General features: G+C 51.2%; 13 non-coding genes across 13 annotated transcripts; all 13 read right to left on the reverse strand.

The window, feature by feature from the left end:
- Window positions 1-471: 471 nt before the first annotated feature.
- LOC132809801 (U2 spliceosomal RNA) lies at window positions 472-663 on the reverse strand. The gene has a single exon (XR_009642546.1). It is a non-coding gene; the product is annotated as a U2 spliceosomal RNA (small nuclear RNA).
- A 1788-nt stretch (window positions 664-2451) lies between these two features.
- LOC132809802 (U2 spliceosomal RNA) lies at window positions 2452-2643 on the reverse strand. Its single transcript, XR_009642547.1, has one exon. It is a non-coding gene; the product is annotated as a U2 spliceosomal RNA (small nuclear RNA).
- Window positions 2644-4442: 1799 nt separating this feature from the next.
- LOC132809806 (U2 spliceosomal RNA) lies at window positions 4443-4633 on the reverse strand. Its single transcript, XR_009642552.1, has one exon. It is a non-coding gene; the product is annotated as a U2 spliceosomal RNA (small nuclear RNA).
- Window positions 4634-6429: 1796 nt separating this feature from the next.
- On the reverse strand, window positions 6430-6621 carry LOC132809803 (U2 spliceosomal RNA). Its single transcript, XR_009642549.1, has one exon. It is a non-coding gene; the product is annotated as a U2 spliceosomal RNA (small nuclear RNA).
- Window positions 6622-8415: 1794 nt separating this feature from the next.
- On the reverse strand, window positions 8416-8607 carry LOC132809804 (U2 spliceosomal RNA). The gene has a single exon (XR_009642550.1). It is a non-coding gene; the product is annotated as a U2 spliceosomal RNA (small nuclear RNA).
- Window positions 8608-10396: 1789 nt separating this feature from the next.
- LOC132809762 (U2 spliceosomal RNA) lies at window positions 10397-10585 on the reverse strand. The gene has a single exon (XR_009642508.1). It is a non-coding gene; the product is annotated as a U2 spliceosomal RNA (small nuclear RNA).
- Window positions 10586-12360: 1775 nt separating this feature from the next.
- LOC132809807 (U2 spliceosomal RNA) lies at window positions 12361-12551 on the reverse strand. Its single transcript, XR_009642553.1, has one exon. It is a non-coding gene; the product is annotated as a U2 spliceosomal RNA (small nuclear RNA).
- Window positions 12552-14339: 1788 nt separating this feature from the next.
- On the reverse strand, window positions 14340-14531 carry LOC132809805 (U2 spliceosomal RNA). Its single transcript, XR_009642551.1, has one exon. It is a non-coding gene; the product is annotated as a U2 spliceosomal RNA (small nuclear RNA).
- A 1789-nt stretch (window positions 14532-16320) lies between these two features.
- On the reverse strand, window positions 16321-16511 carry LOC132809812 (U2 spliceosomal RNA). Its single transcript, XR_009642557.1, has one exon. It is a non-coding gene; the product is annotated as a U2 spliceosomal RNA (small nuclear RNA).
- A 1784-nt stretch (window positions 16512-18295) lies between these two features.
- On the reverse strand, window positions 18296-18486 carry LOC132809808 (U2 spliceosomal RNA). The gene has a single exon (XR_009642554.1). It is a non-coding gene; the product is annotated as a U2 spliceosomal RNA (small nuclear RNA).
- Window positions 18487-20270: 1784 nt separating this feature from the next.
- Window positions 20271-20461, reverse strand: LOC132809814 (U2 spliceosomal RNA). Its single transcript, XR_009642560.1, has one exon. It is a non-coding gene; the product is annotated as a U2 spliceosomal RNA (small nuclear RNA).
- Window positions 20462-22252: 1791 nt separating this feature from the next.
- On the reverse strand, window positions 22253-22443 carry LOC132809813 (U2 spliceosomal RNA). Its single transcript, XR_009642558.1, has one exon. It is a non-coding gene; the product is annotated as a U2 spliceosomal RNA (small nuclear RNA).
- A 1785-nt stretch (window positions 22444-24228) lies between these two features.
- LOC132809756 (U2 spliceosomal RNA) lies at window positions 24229-24418 on the reverse strand. The gene has a single exon (XR_009642501.1). It is a non-coding gene; the product is annotated as a U2 spliceosomal RNA (small nuclear RNA).
- Between the last annotated feature and the right edge of the window lie 1416 nt (window positions 24419-25834).

Below are 25834 nucleotides of genomic sequence, written 5' to 3' on the forward strand. Positions count from 1 at the left end.
GACATTGGCTGAGTCATGGGATCCCACAACCTGATTTGACTGTGTTAAAAATCCCACAACACCAGGTTTCAGCCCAACGGGGTTCTTTGAAATTACAGCAGTCACCCCACCCCCCGCCACCGCCGTACCATCGGTGGGATACGTTCCAAGAACGACCGCAGAAGCCCAAAACGGCAGACAAGGGCAAATCCATTCATTCAAATTGGCAAGTTACCTTCCTGGCAGGCCCCTGGTTCCAGAATGTTCCCTGTAGCACGTTGGGGTTACCCCTGTCCTGGCTTTCAGCGTGCTGCACCTTCATCAGGTAACTGCAGAGCAGGTTCATAAGACAGAAAACCCGTAACAAAAGACGATAGTTTCCTGCAACTGAAAAGACAATAGATGCAACAATCACTGACTGCCATCAACACGGCAAACTAGCAAAGGCAAGAGATTCACATTGCATTCACCTGCTTTTGAACTTGGGTAAGCGTTGGGTGCACCATTCCTGGAAACACTGCAATACCAGGCTGATACATGGAGAGGACAGAGCAAGCCCTTAAGCCATCTCCCTGCTCCAAAAATCCATTTAATACAAACACTCCCACCTTCGGGAGATATCAGCGATTAAACTGATAAGAACAGAAACTACACATATTCCAAGCCAAAAGGCCGAGAAGCGATAGCACATTAATACTCCAACGGTGGAGGTCATATTTGCCGACTATCCTTTCCATCAGTTTGATGATATTCAAAGTTCCTTTATTCCCTTACCGTCTACCTTCCTTCCAAGATATCCAACCAGACCGGAAGATCACTCTGCAGCAGTCGCTGTGCTTTCCCCGTGCTTTTCTGTTACGTAGCCGCGTAGGTCGCGCTGACGACCAATCAGATGGCACGGGCCGGAGCCACCGCACGTCAGGTCGACTGCAGAGAGGTTTCTCCCGGTGATCGGGGACAGCGGCGGCGGCAGGGTCATTCATTCCCCCGGCATCATACAAGATTCACCAGAATTCCTCAGGCAGCACCTTGCAAACCCATGGCCAACGCAGCCTCGAAGGATGACGGCAGCAGATCCACGGGAACACCACCATTCGCAAGTTCTCCCCCGCCGAGGCACTCGCTGTCCTGAATTGCAAATATGTCCTTGTTCCTCCGGTGTTACCGGGTCAAAATCGGGAATCCCCGCCCAAACAGCATCGCGGGGCTACCGACAGCACTTGGACTGCAGCGGTTCGAGAGAGCAGCTCACCACCAGGCTGATCTCGGCATGGGCGAGAAATGTTGGCCTTGACGGAAAGATCCTATTCATTGCCTCCCCTTGTGTTGGTGTAGCTTGCCCATAAATGCCAATCATCGTTTCCCTCACGTACAGGATTCGCTCCTCGGCATTCCGCATCAATCCGAAAAGTTGCGAAAAGCGAATTACGTCCGTGCACCCTTTCTTTATCGTCCACTTTCAATATCCTCTCTACTTGTATCCGACTCTCTGTGGAGAATGGGGAGGGAGCTGATCTCCCCGTGTAAACATGTCACGCTGCAAGCGCGCCTCATCACCACCAGCAGCTCGATTCGACATCTCCGTTCACATTGCTGCAGATCGCTGACAACATTATAATCCGACCCAGTTGACAAACTGACAACTGTTTCGCTACTTGCACCGCAAATGATGACAAATCGTTCCAAATCGTACGGGTGGCACAGTGGATCAGTGGTTAGTACGGCTGCCTGGTGGCACCAGGGAGCTGAAGCCAGTTCCAGCCTTGGGCGATCGTCTGCGTGAATAATCTTTACGTACAGACGTAGCTACTAAAGCAGGTCGCTTCCGTACAGTAGTTTGCGAAGAAACAAACAGAGATGGGGTTTCACTCTATTCAGGAAACAGACTAAAGACATTTCTTTCTTGTTCAAGAAAATATTAGGATAAATTTGTTGCCTCGGGGGTGGGGGGGGAGGCGGGGGGGTTGGGAAGGGGCTGTGGGGGCTGATCTGATAGCCATTTGACATTGGCTGAGTCATGGATCCCACAACCTGATTTGACTGTGTTAAAAATCCCACAACACCAGGTTTCAGCCCAACGGGGTTCTTTGAAATTACAGCAGTCACCCCACCCCCCGCCACCGCCGTACCATCGGTGGGATACGTTCCAAGAACGACCGCAGAAGCCCAAAACGGCAGACAAGGGCAAATCCATTCATTCAAATTGGCAAGTTACCTTCCTGGCAGGCCCCTGGTTCCAGAATGTTCCCTGTAGCACGTTGGGGTTACCCCTGTCCTGGCTTTCAGCGTGCTGCACCTTCATCAGGTAACTGCAGAGCAGGTTCATAAGACAGAAAACCCGTAACAAAAGACGATAGTTTCCTGCAACTGAAAAGACAATAGATGCAACAATCACTGACTGCCATCAACACGGCAAACTAGCAAAGGCAAGAGATTCACATTGCATTCACCTGCTTTTGAACTTGGGTAAGCGTTGGGTGCACCATTCCTGGAAACACTGCAATACCAGGCTGATACATGGAGAGGACAGAGCAAGCCCTTAAGCCATCTCCCTGCTCCAAAAATCCATTTAATACAAACACTCCCACCTTCGGGAGATATCAGCGATTAAACTGATAAGAACAGAAACTACACATATTCCAAGCCAAAAGGCCGAGAAGCGATAGCACATTAATACTCCAACGGTGGAGGTCATATTTGCCGACTATCCTTTCCATCAGTTTGATGATATTCAAAGTTCCTTTATTCCCTTACCGTCTACCTTCCTTCCAAGATATCCAACCAGACCGGAAGATCACTCTGCAGCAGTCGCTGTGCTTTCCCCGTGCTTTTCTGTCCATCTGTTACGTAGCCGCGTAGGTCGCGCTGACGACCAATCAGATGGCACGGGCCGGAGCCACCGCACGTCAGGTCGACTGCAGAGAGGTTTCTCCCGGTGATCGGGGACAGCGGCGGCGGCAGGGTCATTCATTCCCCCGGCATCTACAAGATTCACCAGAATTCCTCAGGCAGCACCTTGCAAACCCATGGCCAACGCAGCCTCGAAGGATGACGGCAGCAGATCCACGGGAACACCACCATTCGCAAGTTCTCCCCCCCCGCCGAGGCACTCGCTGTCCTGAATTGCAAATATGTCCTTGTTCCTCCGGTGTTACCGGGTCAAAATCGGGAATCCCCGCCCAAACAGCATCGCGGGGCTACCGACAGCACTTGGACTGCAGCGGTTCGAGAGAGCAGCTCACCACCAGGCTGATCTCGGCATGGGCGAGAAATGTTGGCCTTGACGGAAAGATCCTATTCATTGCCTCCCCTTGTGTTGGTGTAGCTTGCCCATAAATGCCAATCATCGTTTCCCTCACGTACAGGATTCGCTCCTCGGCATTCCGCATCAATCCGAAAAGTTGCGAAAAGCGAATTACGTCCGTGCACCCTTTCTTTATCGTCCACTTTCAATATCCTCTCTACTTGTATCCGACTCTCTGTGGAGAATGGGGAGGGAGCTGATCTCCCCGTGTAAACATGTCACGCTGCAAGCGCGCCTCATCACCACCAGCAGCTCGATTCGACATCTCCGTTCACATTGCTGCAGATCGCTGACAACATTATAATCCGACCCAGTTGACAAACTGACAACTGTTTCGCTACTTGCACCGCAAATGATGACAAATCGTTCCAAATCGTACGGGTGGCACAGTGGATCAGTGGTTAGTACGGCTGCCTGGTGGCACCAGGGAGCTGAAGCCAGTTCCAGCCTTGGGCGATCGTCTGCGTGAATAATCTTTACGTACAGACGTAGCTACTAAAGCAGGTCGCTTCCGTACAGTAGTTTGCGAAGAAACAAACAGAGATGGGGGTTTCACTCTATTCAGGAAACAGACTAAAGACATTTCTTCCTTGTTCAAGAAAATATTAGGATAAATTTGTTGCCTCGGGGGTGGGGGGGGAGGCGGGGGGGTTGGGAAGGGGCTGTGGGGGCTGATCTGATAGCCATTTGACATTGGCTGAGTCATGGGATCCCACAACCTGATTTGACTGTGTTAAAAATCCCACAACACCAGGTTTCAGCCCAACGGGGTTCTTTGAAATTACAGCAGTCACCCACCCCCCGCCACCGCCGTACCATCGGTGGGATACGTTCCAAGAACGACCGCAGAAGCCCAAAACGGCAGACAAGGGCAAATCCATTCATTCAAATTGGCAAGTTACCTTCCTGGCAGGCCCCTGGTTCCAGAATGTTCCCTGTAGCACGTTGGGGTTACCCCTGTCCTGGCTTTCAGCGTGCTGCACCTTCATCAGGTAACTGCAGAGCAGGTTCATAAGACAGAAAACCCGTAACAAAAGACGATAGTTTCCTGCAACTGAAAAGACAATAGATGCAACAATCACTGACTGCCATCAACACGGCAAACTAGCAAAGGCAAGAGATTCACATTGCATTCACCTGCTTTTGAACTTGGGTAAGCGTTGGGTGCACCATTCCTGGAAACACTGCAATACCAGGCTGATACATGGAGAGGACAGAGCAAGCCCTTAAGCCATCTCCCTGCTCCAAAAATCCATTTAATACAAACACTCCACCTTCGGGAGATATCAGCGATTAAACTGATAAGAACAGAAACTACACATATTCCAAGCCAAAAGGCCGAGAAGCGATAGCACATTAATACTCCAACGGTGGAGGTCATATTTGCCGACTATCCTTTCCATCAGTTTGATGATATTCAAAGTTCCTTTATTCCCTTACCGTCTACCTTCCTTCCAAGATATCCAACCAGACCGGAAGATCACTCTGCAGCAGTCGCTGTGCTTTCCCCGTGCTTTTCTGTCCATCTGTTACGTAGCCGCGTAGGTCGCGCTGACGACCAATCAGATGGCACGGGCCGGAGCCACCGCACGTCAGGTCGACTGCAGAGAGGTTTCTCCCGGTGATCGGGGACAGCGGCGGCGGCAGGGTCATTCATTCCCCCGGCATCTACAAGATTCACCAGAATTCCTCAGGCAGCACCTTGCAAACCCATGGCCAACGCAGCCTCGAAGGATGACGGCAGCAGATCCACGGGAACACCACCATTCGCAAGTTCTCCCCCCGCCGAGGCACTCGCTGTCCTGAATTGCAAATATGTCCTTGTTCCTCCGGTGTTACCGGGTCAAAATCGGGAATCCCCGCCCAAACAGCATCGCGGGGCTACCGACAGCACTTGGACTGCAGCGGTTCGAGAGAGCAGCTCACCACCAGGCTGATCTCGGCATGGGCGAGAAATGTTGGCCTTGACGGAAAGATCCTATTCATTGCCTCCCTTGTGTTGGTGTAGCTTGCCCATAAATGCCAATCATCGTTTCCCTCACGTACAGGATTCGCTCCTCGGCATTCCGCATCAATCCGAAAAGTTGCGAAAAGCGAATTACGTCCGTGCACCCTTTCTTTATCGTCCACTTTCAATATCCTCTCTACTTGTATCCGACTCTCTGTGGAGAATGGGGAGGGAGCTGATCTCCCCGTGTAAACATGTCACGCTGCAAGCGCGCCTCATCACCACCAGCAGCTCGATTCGACATCTCCGTTCACATTGCTGCAGATCGCTGACAACATTATAATCCGACCCAGTTGACAAACTGACAACTGTTTCGCTACTTGCACCGCAAATGATGACAAATCGTTCCAAATCGTACGGGTGGCACAGTGGATCAGTGGTTAGTACGGCTGCCTGGTGGCACCAGGGAGCTGAAGCCAGTTCCAGCCTTGGGCGATCGTCTGCGTGAATAATCTTTACGTACAGACGTAGCTACTAAAGCAGGTCGCTTCCGTACAGTAGTTTGCGAAGAAACAAACAGAGATGGGGGTTTCACTCTATTCAGGAAACAGACTAAAGACATTTCTTCCTTGTTCAAGAAAATATTAGGATAAATTTGTTGCCTCGGGGGTGGGGGGGGAGGCGGGGGGGTTGGGAAGGGGCTGTGGGGGCTGATCTGATAGCCATTTGACATTGGCTGAGTCATGGGATCCCACAACCTGATTTGACTGTGTTAAAAATCCCACAACACCAGGTTTCAGCCCAACGGGGTTCTTTGAAATTACAGCAGTCACCCACCCCCCGCCACCGCCGTACCATCGGTGGGATACGTTCCAAGAACGACCGCAGAAGCCCAAAACGGCAGACAAGGGCAAATCCATTCATTCAAATTGGCAAGTTACCTTCCTGGCAGGCCCCTGGTTCCAGAATGTTCCCTGTAGCACGTTGGGGTTACCCCTGTCCTGGCTTTCAGCGTGCTGCACCTTCATCAGGTAACTGCAGAGCAGGTTCATAAGACAGAAAACCCGTAACAAAAGACGATAGTTTCCTGCAACTGAAAAGACAATAGATGCAACAATCACTGACTGCCATCAACACGGCAAACTAGCAAAGGCAAGAGATTCACATTGCATTCACCTGCTTTTGAACTTGGGTAAGCGTTGGGTGCACCATTCCTGGAAACACTGCAATACCAGGCTGATACATGGAGAGGACAGAGCAAGCCCTTAAGCCATCTCCCTGCTCCAAAAATCCATTTAATACAAACACTCCCACCTTCGGGAGATATCAGCGATTAAACTGATAAGAACAGAAACTACACATATTCCAAGCCAAAAGGCCGAGAAGCGATAGCACATTAATACTCCAACGGTGGAGGTCATATTTGCCGACTATCCTTTCCATCAGTTTGATGATATTCAAAGTTCCTTTATTCCCTTACCGTCTACCTTCCTTCCAAGATATCCAACCAGACCGGAAGATCACTCTGCAGCAGTCGCTGTGCTTTCCCCGTGCTTTTCTGTCCATCTGTTACGTAGCCGCGTAGGTCGCGCTGACGACCAATCAGATGGCACGGGCCGGAGCCACCGCACGTCAGGTCGACTGCAGAGAGGTTTCTCCGGTGATCGGGGACAGCGGCGGCGGCAGGGTCATTCATTCCCCGGCATCTACAAGATTCACAGAATTCCTCAGGCAGCACCTTGCAAACCCATGGCCAACGCAGCCTCGAAGGATGACGGCAGCAGATCCACGGGAACACCACCATTCGCAAGTTCTCTCCCCCGCCGAGGCACTCGCTGTCCTGAATTGCAAATATGTCCTTGTTCCTCCGGTGTTACCGGGTCAAAATCGGGAATCCCCGCCCAAACAGCATCGCGGGGCTACCGACAGCACTTGGACTGCAGCGGTTCGAGAGAGCAGCTCACCACCAGGCTGATCTCGGCATGGGCGAGAAATGTTGGCCTTGACGGAAAGATCCTATTCATTGCCTCCCTTGTGTTGGTGTAGCTTGCCCATAAATGCCAATCATCGTTTCCCTCACGTACAGGATTCGCTCCTCGGCATTCCGCATCAATCCGAAAAGTTGCGAAAAGCGAATTACGTCCGTGCACCCTTTCTTTATCGTCCACTTTCAATATCCTCTCTACTTGTATCCGACTCTCTGTGGAGAATGGGGAGGGAGCTGATCTCCCCGTGTAAACATGTCACGCTGCAAGCGCGCCTCATCACCACCAGCAGCTCGATTCGACATCTCCGTTCACATTGCTGCAGATCGCTGACAACATTATAATCCGACCCAGTTGACAAACTGACAACTGTTTCGCTACTTGCACCGCAAATGATGACAAATCGTTCCAAATCGTACGGGTGGCACAGTGGATCAGTGGTTAGTACGGCTGCCTGGTGGCACCAGGGAGCTGAAGCCAGTTCCAGCCTTGGGCGATCGTCTGCGTGAATAATCTTTACGTACAGACGTAGCTACTAAAGCAGGTCGCTTCCGTACAGTAGTTTGCGAAGAAACAAACAGAGATGGGGGTTTCACTCTATTCAGGAAACAGACTAAAGACATTTCTTCCTTGTTCAAGAAAATATTAGGATAAATTTGTTGCCTCGGGGTGGGGGGGGGGAGGCGGGGGGGTTGGGAAGGGGCTGTGGGGGCTGATCTGATAGCCATTTGACATTTGCTGAGTCATGGGATCCCACAACCTGATTTGACTGTGTTAAAAATCCCACAACACCAGGTTTCAGCCCAACGGGGTTCTTTGAAATTACAGCAGTCACCCCACCCCCGCCACCGCCGTACCATCGGTGGGATACGTTCCAAGAACGACCGCAGAAGCCCAAAACGGCAGACAAGGGCAAATCCATTCATTCAAATTGGCAAGTTACCTTCCTGGCAGGCCCCTGGTTCCAGAATGTTCCCTGTAGCACGTTGGGGTTACCCTGTCCTGGCTTTCAGCGTGCTGCACCTTCATCAGGTAACTGCAGAGCAGGTTCATAAGACAGAAAACCCGTAACAAAAGACGATAGTTTCCTGCAACTGAAAAGACAATAGATGCAACAATCACTGACTGCCATCAACACGGCAAACTAGCAAAGGCAAGAGATTCACATTGCATTCACCTGCTTTTGAACTTGGGTAAGCGTTGGGTGCACCATTCCTGGAAACACTGCAATACCAGGCTGATACATGGAGAGGACAGAGCAAGCCCTTAAGCCATCTCCCTGCTCCAAAAATCCATTTAATACAAACACTCCCACCTTCGGGAGATATCAGCGATTAAACTGATAAGAACAGAAACTACACATATTCCAAGCCAAAAGGCCGAGAAGCGATAGCACATTAATACTCCAACGGTGGAGGTCATATTTGCCGACTATCCTTTCCATCAGTTTGATGATATTCAAAGTTCCTTTATTCCCTTACCGTCTACCTTCCTTCCAAGATATCCAACCAGACCGGAAGATCACTCTGCAGCAGTCGCTGTGCTTTCCCCGTGCTTTTCTGTCATCTGTTACGTAGCCGCGTAGGTCGCGCTGACGACCAATCAGATGGCACGGGCCGGAGCCACCGCACGTCAGGTCGACTGCAGAGAGGTTTCTCCGGTGATCGGGGACAGCGGCGGCGGCAGGGTCATTCATTCCCCGGCATCTACAAGATTCACCAGAATTCCTCAGGCAGCACCTTGCAAACCCATGGCCAACGCAGCCTCGAAGGATGACGGCAGCAGATCCACGGGAACACCACCATTCGCAAGTTCTCCCCCCCGCCGAGGCACTCGCTGTCCTGAATTGCAAATATGTCCTTGTTCCTCCGGTGTTACCGGGTCAAAATCGGGAATCCCCACCCAAACAGCATCGCGGGGCTACGACAGCACTTGGACTGCAGCGGTTCGAGAGAGCAGCTCACCACCAGGCTGATCTCGGCATGGGCGAGAAATGTTGGCCTTGACGGAAAGATCCTATTCATTGCCTCCCTTGTGTTGGTGTAGCTTGCCCATAAATGCCAATCATCGTTTCCCTCACGTACAGGATTCGCTCCTCGGCATTCCGCATCAATCCGAAAAGTTGCGAAAAGCGAATTACGTCCGTGCACCCTTTCTTTATCGTCCACTTTCAATATCCTCTCTACTTGTATCCGACTCTCTGTGGAGAATGGGGAGGGAGCTGATCTCCCCGTGTAAACATGTCACGCTGCAAGCGCGCCTCATCACCACCAGCAGCTCGATTCGACATCTCCGTTCACATTGCTGCAGATCGCTGACAACATTATAATCCGACCAGTTGACAAACTGACAACTGTTTCGCTACTTGCACCGCAATTGATGACAAATCGTTCCAAATCGTACGGGTGGCACAGTGGTTCAGTGGTTAGTACGGCTGCCTGTGGCACCAGGGAGCTGAAGCCAGTTCAAGCCTTGGGCGATCGTCTGCGTGTATAATCTTTACGTACAGACGTAGCTACTAAAGCAGGTCGCTTCCGTACAGTAGTTTGCGAAGAAACAAACAGAGATGGGGGTTTCACTCTATTCAGGAAACAGACTAAAGACATTTCTTCCTTGTTCAAGAAAATATTAGGATAAATTTGTTGCCTCGGGGGTGGGGGGGGAGGCGGGGGGGTTGGGAAGGGGCTGTGGGGGCTGATCTGATAGCCATTTGACATTGGCTGAGTCATGGGATCCCACAACCTGATTTGACTGTGTTAAAAATCCCACAACACCAGGTTTCAGCCCAACGGGGTTCTTTGAAATTACAGCAGTCACCCCACCCCCGCCACCGCCGTACCATCGGTGGGATACGTTCCAAGAACGACCGCAGAAGCCCAAACGGCAGACAAGGGCAAATCCATTCATTCAAATTGGCAAGTTACCTTCCTGGCAGGCCCTGGTTCCAGAATGTTCCCTGTAGCACGTTGGGGTTACCCCTGTCCTGGCTTTCAGCGTGCTGCACCTTCATCAGGTAACTGCAGAGCAGGTTCATAAGACAGCAAACCCGTAACAAAAGACGATAGTTTCCTGCAACTGAAAAGACAATAGATGCAACAATCACTGACTGCCATCAACACGGCAAACTAGCAAAGGCAAGAGATTCACATTGCATTCACCTGCTTTTGAACTTGGGTAAGCGTTGGGTGCACCATTCTGGAAACACTGCAATACCAGGCTGATACATGGAGAGGACAGAGCAAGCCCTTAAGCCATCTCCCTGCTCCAAAAATCCATTTAATACAAACACTCCACCTTCGGGAGATATCAGCGATTAAACTGATAAGAACAGAAACTACACATATTCCAAGCCAAAGGCCGAGAAGCGATAGCACATTAATACTCCAACGGTGGAGGTCATATTTGCCGACTATCCTTTCCATCAGTTTGATGATATTCAAAGTTCCTTTATTCCCTTACCGTCTACCTTCCTTCCAAGATATCCAACCAGACCGGAAGATCACTCTGCAGCAGTCGCTGTGCTTTCCCCGTGCTTTTCTGTCATCTGTTACGTAGCCGCGTAGGTCGCGCTGACGACCAATCAGATGGCACGGGCCGGAGCCACCGCACGTCAGGTCGACTGCAGAGAGGTTTCTCCCGGTGATCGGGGACAGCGGCGGCGGCAGGGTCATTCATTCCCCGGCATCTACAAGATTCACCCGAATTCCTCAGGCAGCACCTTGCAAACCCATGGCCAACGCAGCCTCGAAGGATGACGGCAGCAGATCCACGGGAACACCACCATTCGCAAGTTCTCCCCCCGCCGAGGCACTCGCTGTCCTGAATTGCAAATATGTCTTGTTCCTCCGGTGTTACCGGGTCAAAATCGGGAATCCCCGCCCAAACAGCATCGCGGGGCTACGACAGCACTTGGACTGCAGCGGTTCGAGAGAGCAGCTCACCACCAGGCTGATCTCGGCATGGGCGAGAAATGTTGGCCTTGACGGAAAGATCCTATTCATTGCCTCCCTTGTGTTGGTGTAGCTTGCCCATAAATGCCAATCATCGTTTCCCTCACGTACAGGATTCGCTCCTCGGCATTCCGCATCAATCCGAAAAGTTGCGAAAAGCGAATTACGTCCGTGCACCCTTTCTTTATCGTCCACTTTCAATATCCTCTCTACTTGTATCCGACTCTCTGTGGAGAATGGGGAGGGAGCTGATCTCCCCGTGTAAACATGTCACGCTGCAAGCGCCTCATCACCACCAGCAGCTCGATTCGACATCTCCGTTCACATTGCTGCAGATCGCTGACAACATTATAATCCGACCAGTTGACAAACTGACAACTGTTTCGCTACTTGCACCGCAAATGATGACAAATCGTTCCAAATCGTACGGGTGGCACAGTGGATCAGTGGTTAGTACGGCTGCCTGGTGGCACCAGGGAGCTGAAGCCAGTTCCAGCCTTGGGCGATCGTCTGCGTGAATAATCTTTACGTACAGACGTAGCTACTAAAGCAGGTCGCTTCCGTACAGTAGTTTGCGAAGAAACAAACAGAGATGGGGGTTTCACTCTATTCAGGAAACAGACTAAAGACATTTCTTCCTTGTTCAAGAAAATATTAGGATAAATTTGTTGCCTCGGGGGTGGGGGGGTTGGGAAGGGGCTGTGGGGGCTGATCTGATAGCCATTTGACATTGGCTGAGTCATGGGATCCCACAACCTGATTTGACTGTGTTAAAAATCCCACAACACCAGGTTTCAGCCCAACGGGGTTCTTTGAAATTACAGCAGTCACCCACCCCCCGCCACCGCCGTACCATCGGTGGGATACGTTCCAAGAACGACCGCAGAAGCCCAAAACGGCAGACAAGGGCAAATCCATTCATTAAATTGGCAAGTTACCTTCCTGGCAGGCCCCTGGTTCCAGAATGTTCCCTGTAGCACGTTGGGGTTACCCTGTCCTGGCTTTCAGCGTGCTGCACCTTCATCAGGTAACTGCAGAGCAGGTTCATAAGACAGAAAACCCGTAACAAAAGACGATAGTTTCCTGCAACTGAAAAGACAATAGATGCAACAATCACTGACTGCCATCAACACGGCAAACTAGCAAAGGCAAGAGATTCACATTGCATTCACCTGCTTTTGAACTTGGGTAAGCGTTGGGTGCACCATTCCTGGAAACACTGCAATACCAGGCTGATACATGGAGAGGACAGAGCAAGCCCTTAAGCCATCTCCCTGCTCCAAAAATCCATTTAATACAAACACTCCACCTTCGGGAGATATCAGCGATTAAACTGATAAGAACAGAAACTACACATATTCCAAGCCAAAAGGCCGAGAAGCGATAGCACATTAATACTCAACGGTGGAGGTCATATTTGCCGACTATCCTTTCCATCAGTTTGATGATATTCAAAGTTCCTTTATTCCCTTACCGTCTACCTTCCTTCCAAGATATCCAACCAGACCGGAAGATCACTCTGCAGCAGTCGCTGTGCTTTCCCCGTGCTTTTCTGTCCATCTGTTACGTAGCCGCGTAGGTCGCGCTGACGACCAATCAGATGGCACGGGCCGGAGCCACGCACGTCAGGTCGACTGCAGAGAGGTTTCTCCCGGTGATCGGGGACAGCGGCGGCGGCAGGGTCATTCATTCCCGGCATCTACAAGATTCACCAGAATTCCTCAGGCAGCACCTTGCAAACCCATGGCCAACGCAGCCTCGAAGGATGACGGCAGCAGATCCACGGGAACACCACCATTCGCAAGTTCTCCCCCCGCCGAGGCACTCGCTGTCCTGAATTGCAAATATGTCCTTGTTCCTCCGGTGTTACCGGGTCAAAATCGGGAATCCCCGCCCAAACAGCATCGCGGGGCTACCGACAGCACTTGGACTGCAGCGGTTCGAGAGAGCAGCTCACCACCAGGCTGATCTCGGCATGGGCGAGAAATGTTGGCCTTGACGGAAAGATCCTATTCATTGCCTCCCCTTGTGTTGGTGTAGCTTGCCCATAAATGCCAATCATCGTTTCCCTCACGTACAGGATTCGCTCCTCGGCATTCCGCATCAATCCGAAAAGTTGCGAAAAGCGAATTACGTCCGTGCACCCTTTCTTTATCGTCCACTTTCAATATCCTCTCTACTTGTATCCGACTCTCTGTGGAGAATGGGGAGGGAGCTGATCTCCCGTGTAAACATGTCACGCTGCAAGCGCGCCTCATCACCACCAGCAGCTCGATTCGACATCTCCGTTCACATTGCTGCAGATCGCTGACAACATATAATCCGACCCAGTTGACAAACTGACAACTGTTTCGCTACTTGCACCGCAAATGATGACAAATCGTTCCAAATCGTACGGGTGGCACAGTGGATCAGTGGTTAGTACGGCTGCCTGGTGGCACCAGGGAGCTGAAGCCAGTTCCAGCCTTGGGCGATCGTCTGCGTGAATAATCTTTACGTACAGACGTAGCTACTAAAGCAGGTCGCTTCCGTACAGTAGTTTGCGAAGAAACAAACAGAGATGGGGGTTTCACTCTATTCAGGAAACAGACTAAAGACATTTCTTTCTTGTTCAAGAAAATATTAGGATAAATTTGTTGCCTCGGGGGTGGGGGGGGGGGGGGGGGGGGTTGGGCCGGGGCTGTGGGGGCTGATCTGATAGCCATTTGACATTGGCTGAGTCATGGGATCCCACAACCTGATTTGACTGTGTTAAAAATCCACAACACCAGGTTTCAGCCCAACGGGGTTCTTTGAAATTACAGCAGTCACCCCACCCCCGCCACCGCCGTACCATCGGTGGGATACGTTCCAAGAACGACCGCAGAAGCCCAAAACGGCAGACAAGGGCAAATCCATTCATTCAAATTGGCAAGTTACCTTCCTGGCAGGCCCTGGTTCCAGAATGTTCCCTGTAGCACGTTGGGGTTACCCTGTCCTGGCTTTCAGCGTGCTGCACCTTCATCAGGTAACTGCAGAGCAGGTTCATAAGACAGAAAACCCGTAACAAAGACGATAGTTTCCTGCAACTGAAAAGACAATAGATGCAACAATCACTGACTGCCATCAACACGGCAAACTAGCAAAGGCAAGAGATTCACATTGCATTCACCTGCTTTTGAACTTGGGTAAGCGTTGGGTGCACCATTCCTGGAAACACTGCAATACCAGGCTGATACATGGAGAGGACAGAGCAAGCCCTTAAGCCATCTCCCTGCTCCAAAAATCCATTTAATACAAACACTCCCACCTTCGGGAGATATCAGCGATTAAACTGATAAGAACAGAAACTACACATATTCCAAGCCAAAAGGCCGAGAAGCGATAGCACATTAATACTCCAACGGTGGAGGTCATATTTGCCGACTATCCTTTCCATCAGTTTGATGATATTCAAAGTTCCTTTATTCCCTTACCGTCTACCTTCCTTCCAAGATATCCAACCAGACCGGAAGATCACTCTGCAGCAGTCGCTGTGCTTTCCCCGTGCTTTTCTGTCATCTGTTACGTAGCCGCGTAGGTCGCGCTGACGACCAATCAGATGGCACGGGCCGGAGCCACGCACGTCAGGTCGACTGCAGAGAGGTTTCTCCCGGTGATCGGGGACAGCGGCGGCGGCAGGGTCATTCATTCCCCGGCATCTACAAGATTCACCAGAATTCCTCAGGCAGCACCTTGCAAAACCATGGCCAACGCAGCCTCGAAGGATGACGGCAGCAGATCCACGGGAACACCACCATTCGCAAGTTCTCCCCCCCGCCGAGGCACTCGCTGTCCTGAATTGCAAATATGTCCTTGTTCCTCCGGTGTTACCGGGTCAAAATCGGGAATCCCCGCCCAAACAGCATCGCGGGGCTACCGACAGCACTTGGACTGCAGCGGTTCGAGAGAGCAGCTCACCACCAGGCTGATCTCGGCATGGGCGAGAAATGTTGGCCTTGACGGAAAGATCCTATTCATTGCCTCCCCTTGTGTTGGTGTAGCTTGCCATAAATGCCAATCATCGTTTCCCTCACGTACAGGATTCGCTCCTCGGCATTCCGCATCAATCCGAAAAGTTGCGAAAAGCGAATTACGTCCGTGCACCCTTTCTTTATCGTCCACTTTCAATATCCTCTCTACTTGTATCCGACTCTCTGTGGAGAATGGGGAGGGAGCTGATCTCCCGTGTAAACATGTCACGCTGCAAGCGCGCCTCATCACCACCAGCAGCTCGATTCGACATCTCCGTTCACATTGCTGCAGATCGCTGACAACATTATAATCCGACCCAGTTGACAAACTGACAACTGTTTCGCTACTTGCACCGCAAATGATGACAAATCGTTCCAAATCGTACGGGTGGCACAGTGGATCAGTGGTTAGTACGGCTGCCTGGTGGCACCAGGGAGCTGAAGCCAGTTCCAGCCTTGGGCGATCGTCTGCGTGAATAATCTTTACGTACAGACGTAGCTACTAAAGCAGGTCGCTTCCGTACAGTAGTTTGCGAAGAACAAACAGAGATGGGGGTTTCACTCTATTCAGGAAACAGACTAAAGACATTTCTTCCTTGTTCAAGAAAATATTAGGATAAATTTGTTGCCTCGGGGGTGGGGGGGGAGGCGGGGGGGTTGGGAAGGGGCTGTGGGGGCTGATCTGATAGCCATTTGACATTGGCTGAGTCATGGGATCCCACAACCTGATTTGACTGTGTTAAAAATCCACAACACCAGGTTTCAGCCCAACGGGGTTCTTTGAAATTACAGCAGTCACCCCACCCCCCGCCACCGCCGTACCATCGGTGGGATACGTTCCAAGAACGACCGCAGAAGCCCAAAACGGCAGACAAGGGCAAATCCATTCATTCAAATTGGCAAGTTACCTTCCTGGCAGGCCCTGGTTCCAGAATGTTCCCTGTAGCACGTTGGGGTTACCCTGTCCTGGCTTTCAGCGTGCTGCACCTTCATCAGGTAACTGCAGAGCAGGTTCATAAGACAGAAAACCGTAACAAAAGACGATAGTTTCCTGCAACTGAAAAGACAATAGATGCAACAATCACTGACTGCCATCAACACGGCAAACTAGCAAAGGCAAGAGATTCACATTGCATTCACCTGCTTTTGAACTTGGGTAAGCGTTGGGTGCACCATTCTGGAAACACTGCAATACCAGGCTGATACATGGAGAGGACAGAGCAAGCCCTTAAGCCATCTCCCTGCTCCAAAAATCCATTTAATACAAACACTCCCACCTTCGGGAGATATCAGCGATTAAACTGATAAGAACAGAAACTACACATATTCCAAGCCAAAAGGCCGAGAAGCGATAGCACATTAATACTCCAACGGTGGAGGTCATATTTGCCGACTATCCTTTCCATCAGTTTGATGATATTCAAAGTTCCTTTATTCCCTTACCGTCTACCTTCCTTCCAAGATATCCAACCAGACCGGAAGATCACTCTGCAGCAGTCGCTGTGCTTTCCCGTGCTTTTCTGTCCATCTGTTACGTAGCCGCGTAGGTCGCGCTGACGACCAATCAGATGGCACGGGCGGAGCCACCGCACGTCAGGTCGACTGCAGAGAGGTTTCTCCGGTGATCGGGGACAGCGGCGGCGGCAGGGTCATTCATTCCCCGGCATCTACAAGATTCACCAGAATTCCTCAGGCAGCACCTTGCAAACCCATGGCCAACGCAGCCTCGAAGGATGACGGCAGCAGATCCACGGGAACACCACCATTCGCAAGTTCTCCCCCCGCCGAGGCACTCGCTGTCCTGAATTGCAAATATGTCCTTGTTCCTCCGGTGTTACCGGGTCAAAATCGGGAATCCCCGCCCAAACAGCATCGCGGGGCTACCGACAGCACTTGGACTGCAGCGGTTCGAGAGAGCAGCTCACCACCAGGCTGATCTCGGCATGGGCGAGAAATGTTGGCCTTGACGGAAAGATCCTATTCATTGCCTCCCCTTGTGTTGGTGTAGCTTGCCCATAAATGCCAATCATCGTTTCCCTCACGTACAGGATTCGCTCCTCGGCATCCGCATCAATCCGAAAAGTTGCGAAAAGCGAATTACGTCCGTGCACCCTTTCTTTATCGTCCACTTTCAATATCCTCTCTACTTGTATCCGACTCTCTGTGGAGAATGGGGAGGGAGCTGATCTCCCCGTGTAAACATGTCACGCTGCAAGCGCGCCTCATCACCACCAGCAGCTCGATTCGACATCTCCGTTCACATTGCTGCAGATCGCTGACAACATTATAATCCGACCCAGTTGACAAACTGACAACTGTTTCGCTACTTGCACCGCAAATGATGACAAATCGTTCCAAATCGTACGGGTGGCACAGTGGATCAGTGGTTAGTACGGCTGCCTGGTGGCACCAGGGAGCTGAAGCCAGTTCCAGCCTTGGGCGATCGTCTGCGTGAATAATCTTTACGTACAGACGTAGCTACTAAAGCAGGTCGCTTCCGTACAGTAGTTTGCGAAGAACAAACAGAGATGGGGGTTTCACTCTATTCAGGAAACAGACTAAAGACATTTCTTCCTTGTTCAAGAAAATATTAGGATAAATTTGTTGCCTCGGGGGTGGGGGGGGAGGGGGGGGGTTGGGAAGGGGCTGTGGGGGCTGATCTGATAGCCATTTGACATTGGCTGAGTCATGGGATCCCACAACTGATTTGACTGTGTTAAAAATCCCACAACACCAGGTTTCAGCCCAACGGGGTTCTTTGAAATTACAGCAGTCACCCCACCCCGCCACCGCCGTACCATCGGTGGGATACGTTCCAAGAACGACCGCAGAAGCCCACAACGGCAGACAAGGGCAAATCCATTCATTCATTGGCAAGTTACCTTCCTGGCAGGCCCCTGGTTCCAGAATGTTCCCTGTAGCACGTTGGGGTTACCCTGTCCTGGCTTTCAGCGTGCTGCACCTTCATCAGGTAACTGCAGAGCAGGTTCATAAGACAGAAAACCCGTAACAAAAGACGATAGTTTCCTGCAACTGAAAAGACAATAGATGCAACAATCACTGACTGCCATCAACACGGCAAACTAGCAAAGGCAAGAGATTCACATTGCATTCACCTGCTTTTGAACTTGGGTAGCGTTGGGTGCACCATTCCTGGAAACACTGCAATACCAGGCTGATACATGGAGAGGACAGAGCAAGCCCTTAAGCCATCTCCCTGCTCCAAAAATCCATTTATACAAACACTCCCACCTTCGGGAGATATCAGCGATTTAACTGATAAGAACAGAAACTACACATATTCCAAGCCAAAAGGCCGAGAAGCGATAGCACATTAATACTCCAACGGTGGAGGTCATATTTGCCGACTATCCTTTCCATCAGTTTGATGATATTCAAAGTTCCTTTATTCCCTTACCGTCTACCTTCCTTCCAAGATATCCAACCAGACCGGAAGATCACTCTGCAGCAGTCGCTGTGCTTTCCCCGTGCTTTTCTGTTACGTAGCCGCGTAGGTCGCGCTGACGACCAATCAGATGGCACGGGCCGGAGCCACTGCACGTCAGGTCGACTGCAGAGAGTTTTCTCCCGGTGATCGGGGACAGCGGCGGCGGCAGGGTCATTCATTCCCCCGGCATCTACAAGATTCACCAGAATTCCTCAGGCAGCACCTTGCAAACCCATGGCCAACGCAGCCTCGAAGGATGACGGCAGCAGATCCACGGGAACACCACCATTCGCAAGTTCTCCCCCGCCGAGGCACTCGCTGTCCTGAATTGCAAATATGTCCTTGTTCCTCCGGTGTTACCGGGTCAAAATCGGGAATCCCGCCCAAACAGCATCGCGGGGCTACCGACAGCACTTGGACTGCAGCGGTTCGAGAGAGCAGCTCACCACCAGGCTGATCTCGGCATGGGCGAGAAATGTTGGCCTTGACGGAAAGATCCTATTCATTGCCTCCCTTGTGTTGGTGTAGCTTGCCATAAATGCCAATCATCGTTTCCCTCACGTACAGGATTCGCTCCTCGGCATTCCGCATCAATCCGAAAAGTTGCGAAAAGCGAATTACGTCCGTGCACCCTTTCTTTATCGTCCACTTTCAATATCCTCTCTACTTGTATCCGACTCTCTGTGGAGAATGGGGAGGGAGCTGATCTCCGTGTAAACATGTCACGCTGCAAGCGCGCCTCATCACCACCAGCAGCTCGATTCGACATCTCCGTTCACATTGCTGCAGATCGCTGACAACATTATAATCCGACCCAGTTGACAAACTGACAACTGTTTCGCTACTTGCACCGCAAATGATGACAAATCGTTCCAAATCGTACGGGTGGCACAGTGGATCAGTGGTTAGTACGGCTGCCTGGTGGCACCAGGGAGCTGAAGCCAGTTCCAGCCTTGGGCGATCGTCTGCGTGAATAATCTTTACGTACAGACGTAGCTACTAAAGCAGGTCGCTTCCGTACAGTAGTTTGCGAAGAAACAAACAGAGATGGGGGTTTCACTCTATTCAGGAAACAGACTAAAGACATTTCTTTCTTGTTCAAGAAAATATTAGGATAAATTTGTTGCCTCGGGGGTGGGGGGGGAGGCGGGGGGGGTTGGGAAGGGGCTGTGGGGGCTGATCTGATAGCCATTTGACATTGGCTGAGTCATGGGATCCCACAACCTGATTTGACTGTGTTAAAAATCCCACAACACCAGGTTTCAGCCCAACGGGGTTCTTTGAAATTACAGCAGTCACCCCACCCCCCGCCACCGCCGTACCATCGGTGGGATACGTTCCAAGAACGACCGCAGAAGCCCAAACGGCAGACAAGGGCAAATCCATTCATTCAAATTGGCAAGTTACCTTCCTGGCAGGCCCCTGGTTCCAGAATGTTCCCTGTAGCACGTTGGGGTTACCCCTGTCCTGGCTTTCAGCGTGCTGCACCTTCATCAGGTAACTGCAGAGCAGGTTCATAAGACAGAAAACCCGTAACAAAAGACGATAGTTTCCTGCAACTGAAAAGACAATAGATGCAACAATCACTGACTGCCATCAACACGGCAAACTAGCAAAGGCAAGAGATTCACATTGCATTCACCTGCTTTTGAACTTGGGTAAGCGTTGGGTGCACCATTCCTGGAAACACTGCAATACCAGGCTGATACATGGAGAGGACAGAGCAAGCCCTTAAGCCATCTCCCTGCTCCAAAATCCATTTAATACAAACACTCCCACCTTCGGGAGATATCAGCGATTAAACTGATAAGAACAGAAACTACACATATTCCAAGCCAAAAGGCCGAGAAGCGATAGCACATTAATACTCCAACGGTGGAGGTCATATTTGCCGACTATCCTTTCCATCAGTTTGATGATATTCAAAGTTCCTTTATTCCCTTACCGTCTACCTTCCTTCCAAGATATCCAACCAGACCGGAAGATCACTCTGCAGCAGTCGCTGTGCTTTCCCCGTGCTTTTCTGTCCATCTGTTACGTAGCCGCGTAGGTCGCGCTGACGACCAATCAGATGGCACGGGCCGGAGCCACCGCACGTCAGGTCGACTGCAGAGAGGTTTCTCCCGGTGATCGGGGACAGCGGCGGCGGCAGGGTCATTCATTCCCCGGCATCTACAAGATTCACCAGAATTCCTCAGGCAGCACCTTGCAAACCCATGGCCAACGCAGCCTCGAAGGATGACGGCAGCAGATCCACGGGAACACCACCATTCGCAAGTTCTCCCCCCCGCCGAGGCACTCGCTGTCCTGAATTGCAAATATGTCCTTGTTCCTCCGGTGTTACCGGGTCAAAATCGGGAATCCCCGCCCAAACAGCATCGCGGGGCTACCGACAGCACTTGGACTGCAGCGGTTCGAGAGAGCAGCTCACCACCAGGCTGATCTCGGCATGGGCGAGAAATGTTGGCCTTGACGGAAGATCCTATTCATTGCCTCCCTTGTGTTGGTGTAGCTTGCCCATAAATGCCAATCATCGTTTCCCTCACGTACAGGATTCGCTCCTCGGCATTCCGCATCAATCCGAAAAGTTGCGAAAAGCGAATTACGTCCGTGCACCCTTTCTTTATCGTCCACTTTCAATATCCTCTCTACTTGTATCCGACTCTCTGTGGAGAATGGGGAGGGAGCTGATCTCCCGTGTAAACATGTCACGCTGCAAGCGCGCCTCATCACCACCAGCAGCTCGATTCGACATCTCCGTTCACATTGCTGCAGATCGCTGACAACATTATAATCCGACCCAGTTGACAAACTGACAACTGTTTCGCTACTTGCACCGCAAATGATGACAAATCGTTCCAAATCGTACGGGTGGCACAGTGGATCAGTGGTTAGTACGGCTGCCTGGTGGCACCAGGGAGCTGAAGCCAGTTCAGCCTTGGGCGATCGTCTGCGTGAATAATCTTTACGTACAGACGTAGCTACTAAAGCAGGTCGCTTCCGTACAGTAGTTTGCGAAGAAACAAACAGAGATGGGGGTTTCACTCTATTCAGGAAACAGACTAAAGACATTTCTTCCTTGTTCAAGAAAATATTAGGATAAATTTGTTGCCTCGGGGTGGGGGGGGAGGCGGGGGGGTTGGGAAGGGGCTGTGGGGGCTGATCTGATAGCCATTTGACATTGGCTGAGTCATGGGATCCCACAACCTGATTTGACTGTGTTAAAAATCCCACAACACCAGGTTTCAGCCCAACGGGGTTCTTTGAAATTACAGCAGTCACCCCACCCCCCGCCACCGCCGTACCATCGGTGGGATACGTTCCAAGAACGACCGCAGAAGCCCAAACGGCAGACAAGGGCAAATCCATTCATTCAAATTGGCAAGTTACCTTCCTGGCAGGCCCCTGGTTCCAGAATGTTCCTGTAGCACGTTGGGGTTACCCCTGTCCTGGCTTTCAGCGTGCTGCACCTTCATCAGGTAACTGCAGAGCAGGTTCATAAGACAGAAAAACCGTAACAAAAGACGATAGTTTCCTGCAACTGAAAAGACAATAGATGCAACAATCACTGACTGCCATCAACACGGCAAACTAGCAAAGGCAAGAGATTCACATTGCATTCACCTGCTTTTGAACTTGGGTAAGCGTTGGGTGCACCATTCTGGAAACACTGCAATACCAGGCTGATACATGGAGAGGACAGAGCAAGCCCTTAAGCCATCTCCCTGCTCCAAAAATCCATTTAATACAAACACTCCCACCTTCGGGAGATATCAGCGATTAAACTGATAAGAACAGAAACTACACATATTCCAAGCCAAAAGGCCGAGAAGCGATAGCACATTAATACTCCAACGGTGGAGGTCATATTTGCCGACTATCCTTTCCATCAGTTTGATGATATTCAAAGTTCCTTTATTCCCTTACCGTCTACCTTCCTTCCAAGATATCCAACCAGACCGGAAGATCACTCTGCAGCAGTCGCTGTGCTTTCCCCGTGCTTTCTGTCCATCTGTTACGTAGCCGCGTAGGTCGCGCTGACGACCAATCAGATGGCACGGGCCGGAGCCACGCACGTCAGGTCGACTGCAGAGAGGTTTCTCCGGTGATCGGGGACAGCGGCGGCGGCAGGGTCATTCATTCCCCGGCATCTACAAGATTCACCAGAATTCCTCAGGCAGCACCTTGCAAACCCATGGCCAACGCAGCCTCGAAGGATGACGGCAGCAGATCCACGGGAACACCACCATTCGCAAGTTCTCCCCCGCCGAGGCACTCGCTGTCCTGAATTGCAAATATGTCCTTGTTCCTCCGGTGTTACGGGGTCAAAATCGGGAATCCCCGCCCAAACAGCATCGCGGGGCTACCGACAGCACTTGGACTGCAGCGGTTCGAGAGAGCAGCTCACCACCAGGCTGATCTCGGCATGGGCGAGAAATGTTGGCCTTGACGGAAAGATCCTATTCATTGCCTCCCTTGTGTTGGTGTAGCTTGCCATAAATGCCAATCATCGTTTCCCTCACGTACAGGATTCGCTCCTCGGCATTCCGCATCAATCCGAAAAGTTGCGAAAAGCGAATTACGTCCGTGCACCCTTTCTTTATCGTCCACTTTCAATATCCTCTCTACTTGTATCCGACTCTCTGTGGAGAATGGGGAGGGAGCTGATCTCCCCGTGTAAACATGTCACGCTGCAAGCGCGCCTCATCACCACCAGCAGCTCGATTCTACATCTCCGTTCACATTGCTGCAGATCGCTGACAACATTATAATCCGACCCAGTTGACAAACTGACAACTGTTTCGCTACTTGCACCGCAAATGATGACAAATCGTTCCAAATCGTACGGGTGGCACAGTGGATCAGTGGTTAGTACGGCTGCCTGGTGGCACCAGGGAGCTGAAGCAGTTCCAGCCTTGGGCGATCGTCTGCGTGAATAATCTTTACGTACAGACGTAGCTACTAAAGCAGGTCGCTTCCGTACAGTAGTTTGCGAAGAAAAAAAACAGAGATGGGGGTTTCACTCTATTCAGGAAACAGACTAAAGACATTTCTTTCTTGTTCAAGAAAATATTAGGATAAATTTGTTGCCTCGGGGGTGGGGGGGGGGCGGGGGGGTTGGGACGGGGCTGTGGGGGCTGATCTGATAGCCATTTGACATTGGCTGAGTCATGGGATCCCACAACCTGATTTGACTGTGTTAAAAATCCCACAACACCAGGTTTCAGCCCAACGGGGTTCTTTGAAATTACAGCAGTCACCCACCCCCCGCCACCGCCGTACCATCGGTGGGATACGTTCCAAGAACGACCGCAGAAGCCCAAAACGGCAGACAAGGGCAAATCCATTCATTCAAATTGGCAAGTTACCTTCCTGGCAGGCCCTGGTTCCAGAATGTTCCTGTAGCACGTTGGGGTTACCCTGTCCTGGCTTTCAGCGTGCTGCACCTTCATCAGGTAACTGCAGAGCAGGTTCATAAGACAGAAAACCGTAACAAAAGACGATAGTTTCCTGCAACTGAAAAGACAATAGATGCAACAATCACTGACTGCCATCAACACGGCAAACTAGCAAAGGCAAGAGATTCACATTGCATTCACCTGCTTTTGAACTTGGGTAAGCGTTGGGTGCACCATTCCTGGAAACACTGCAATACCAGGCTGATACATGGAGAGGACAGAGCAAGCCCTTAAGCCATCTCCCTGCTCCAAAAATCCATTTAATACAAACACTCCCACCTTCGGGAGATATCAGCGATTAAACTGATAAGAACAGAACTACACATATTCCAAGCCAAAGGCCGAGAAGCGATAGCACATTAATACTCCAACGGTGGAGGTCATATTTGCCGACTATCCTTCCATCAGTTTGATGATATTCAAAGTTCCTTTATTCCCTTACCGTCTACCTTCCTTCCAAGATATCCAACCAGACCGGAAGATCACTCTGCAGCAGTCGCTGTGCTTTACCCGTGGTTTTCTGTTACGTAGCCGCGTAGGTCGCGCTGACGACCAATCAGATGGCACGGGCCGGAGCCACTGCACGTCAGGTCGACTGCAGAGAGGTTTCTCCCGGTGATCGGGGACAGCGGCGGCGGCAGGGTCATTCATTCCCCGGCAGGGTCATTCATTCCCCGGCATCTACAAGATTCACCAGAATTCCTCAGGCAGCACCTTGCAAACCCATGGCCAACGCAGCCTCGAAGGATGACGGCAGCAGATCCACGGGAACACCACCATTCGCAAGTTCTCCCCCGCGCCGAGGCACTCGCTGTCCTGAATTGCAAATATGTCCTTGTTCCTCCGGTGTTACCGGGTCAAAATCGGGAATCCCGCCCAAACAGCATCGCGGGGCTACCGACAGCACTTGGACTGCAGCGGTTCGAGAGAGCAGCTCACCACCAGGCTGATCTCGGCATGGGCGAGAAATGTTGGCCTTGACGGAAAGATCCTATTCATTGCCTCCCCTTGTGTTGGTGTGCTTGCCCATAAATGCCAATCATCGTTTCCCTCACGTACAGGATTCGCTCCTCGGCATTCCGCATCAATCCGAAAAGTTGCGAAAGCGAATTACGTCCGTGCACCCTTTCTTTATCGTCCACTTTCAATATCCTCTCTACTTGTATCCGACTCTCTGTGGAGAATGGGGAGGGAGCTGATCTCCCGTGTAAACATGTCACGCTGCAAGCGCGCCTCATCACCACCAGCAGCTCGATTCGACATCTCCGTTCACATTGCTGCAGATCGCTGACAACATTATAATCCGACCCAGTTGACAAACTGACAACTGTTTCGCTACTTGCACCGCAAATGATGACAAATCGTTCCAAATCGTACGGGTGGCACAGTGGATCAGTGGTTAGTACGGCTGCCTGGTGGCACCAGGGAGCTGAAGCCAGTTCCAGCCTTGGGCGATCGTCTGCGTGAATAATCTTTACGTACAGACGTAGCTACTAAAGCAGGTCGCTTCCGTACAGTAGTTTGCGAAGAAAAAAACAGAGATGGGGGTTTCACTCTATTCAGGAAACAGACTAAAGACATTTCTTTCTTGTTCAAGAAAATATTAGGATAAATTTGTTGCCTCGGGGTTGGGGGGGGAGGCGGGGGGGTTGGGAAGGGGCTGTGGGGGCTGATCTGATAGCCATTTGACATTGGCTGAGTCATGGGATCCCACAACCTGATTTGACTGTGTTAAAAATCCCACAACACCAGGTTTCAGCCCAACGGGG

Source organism: Hemiscyllium ocellatum, unplaced genomic scaffold (genome assembly GCF_020745735.1).
Source record: "Hemiscyllium ocellatum isolate sHemOce1 unplaced genomic scaffold, sHemOce1.pat.X.cur. scaffold_1333_pat_ctg1, whole genome shotgun sequence".
Taxonomy (NCBI): domain Eukaryota; kingdom Metazoa; phylum Chordata; class Chondrichthyes; order Orectolobiformes; family Hemiscylliidae; genus Hemiscyllium; species Hemiscyllium ocellatum.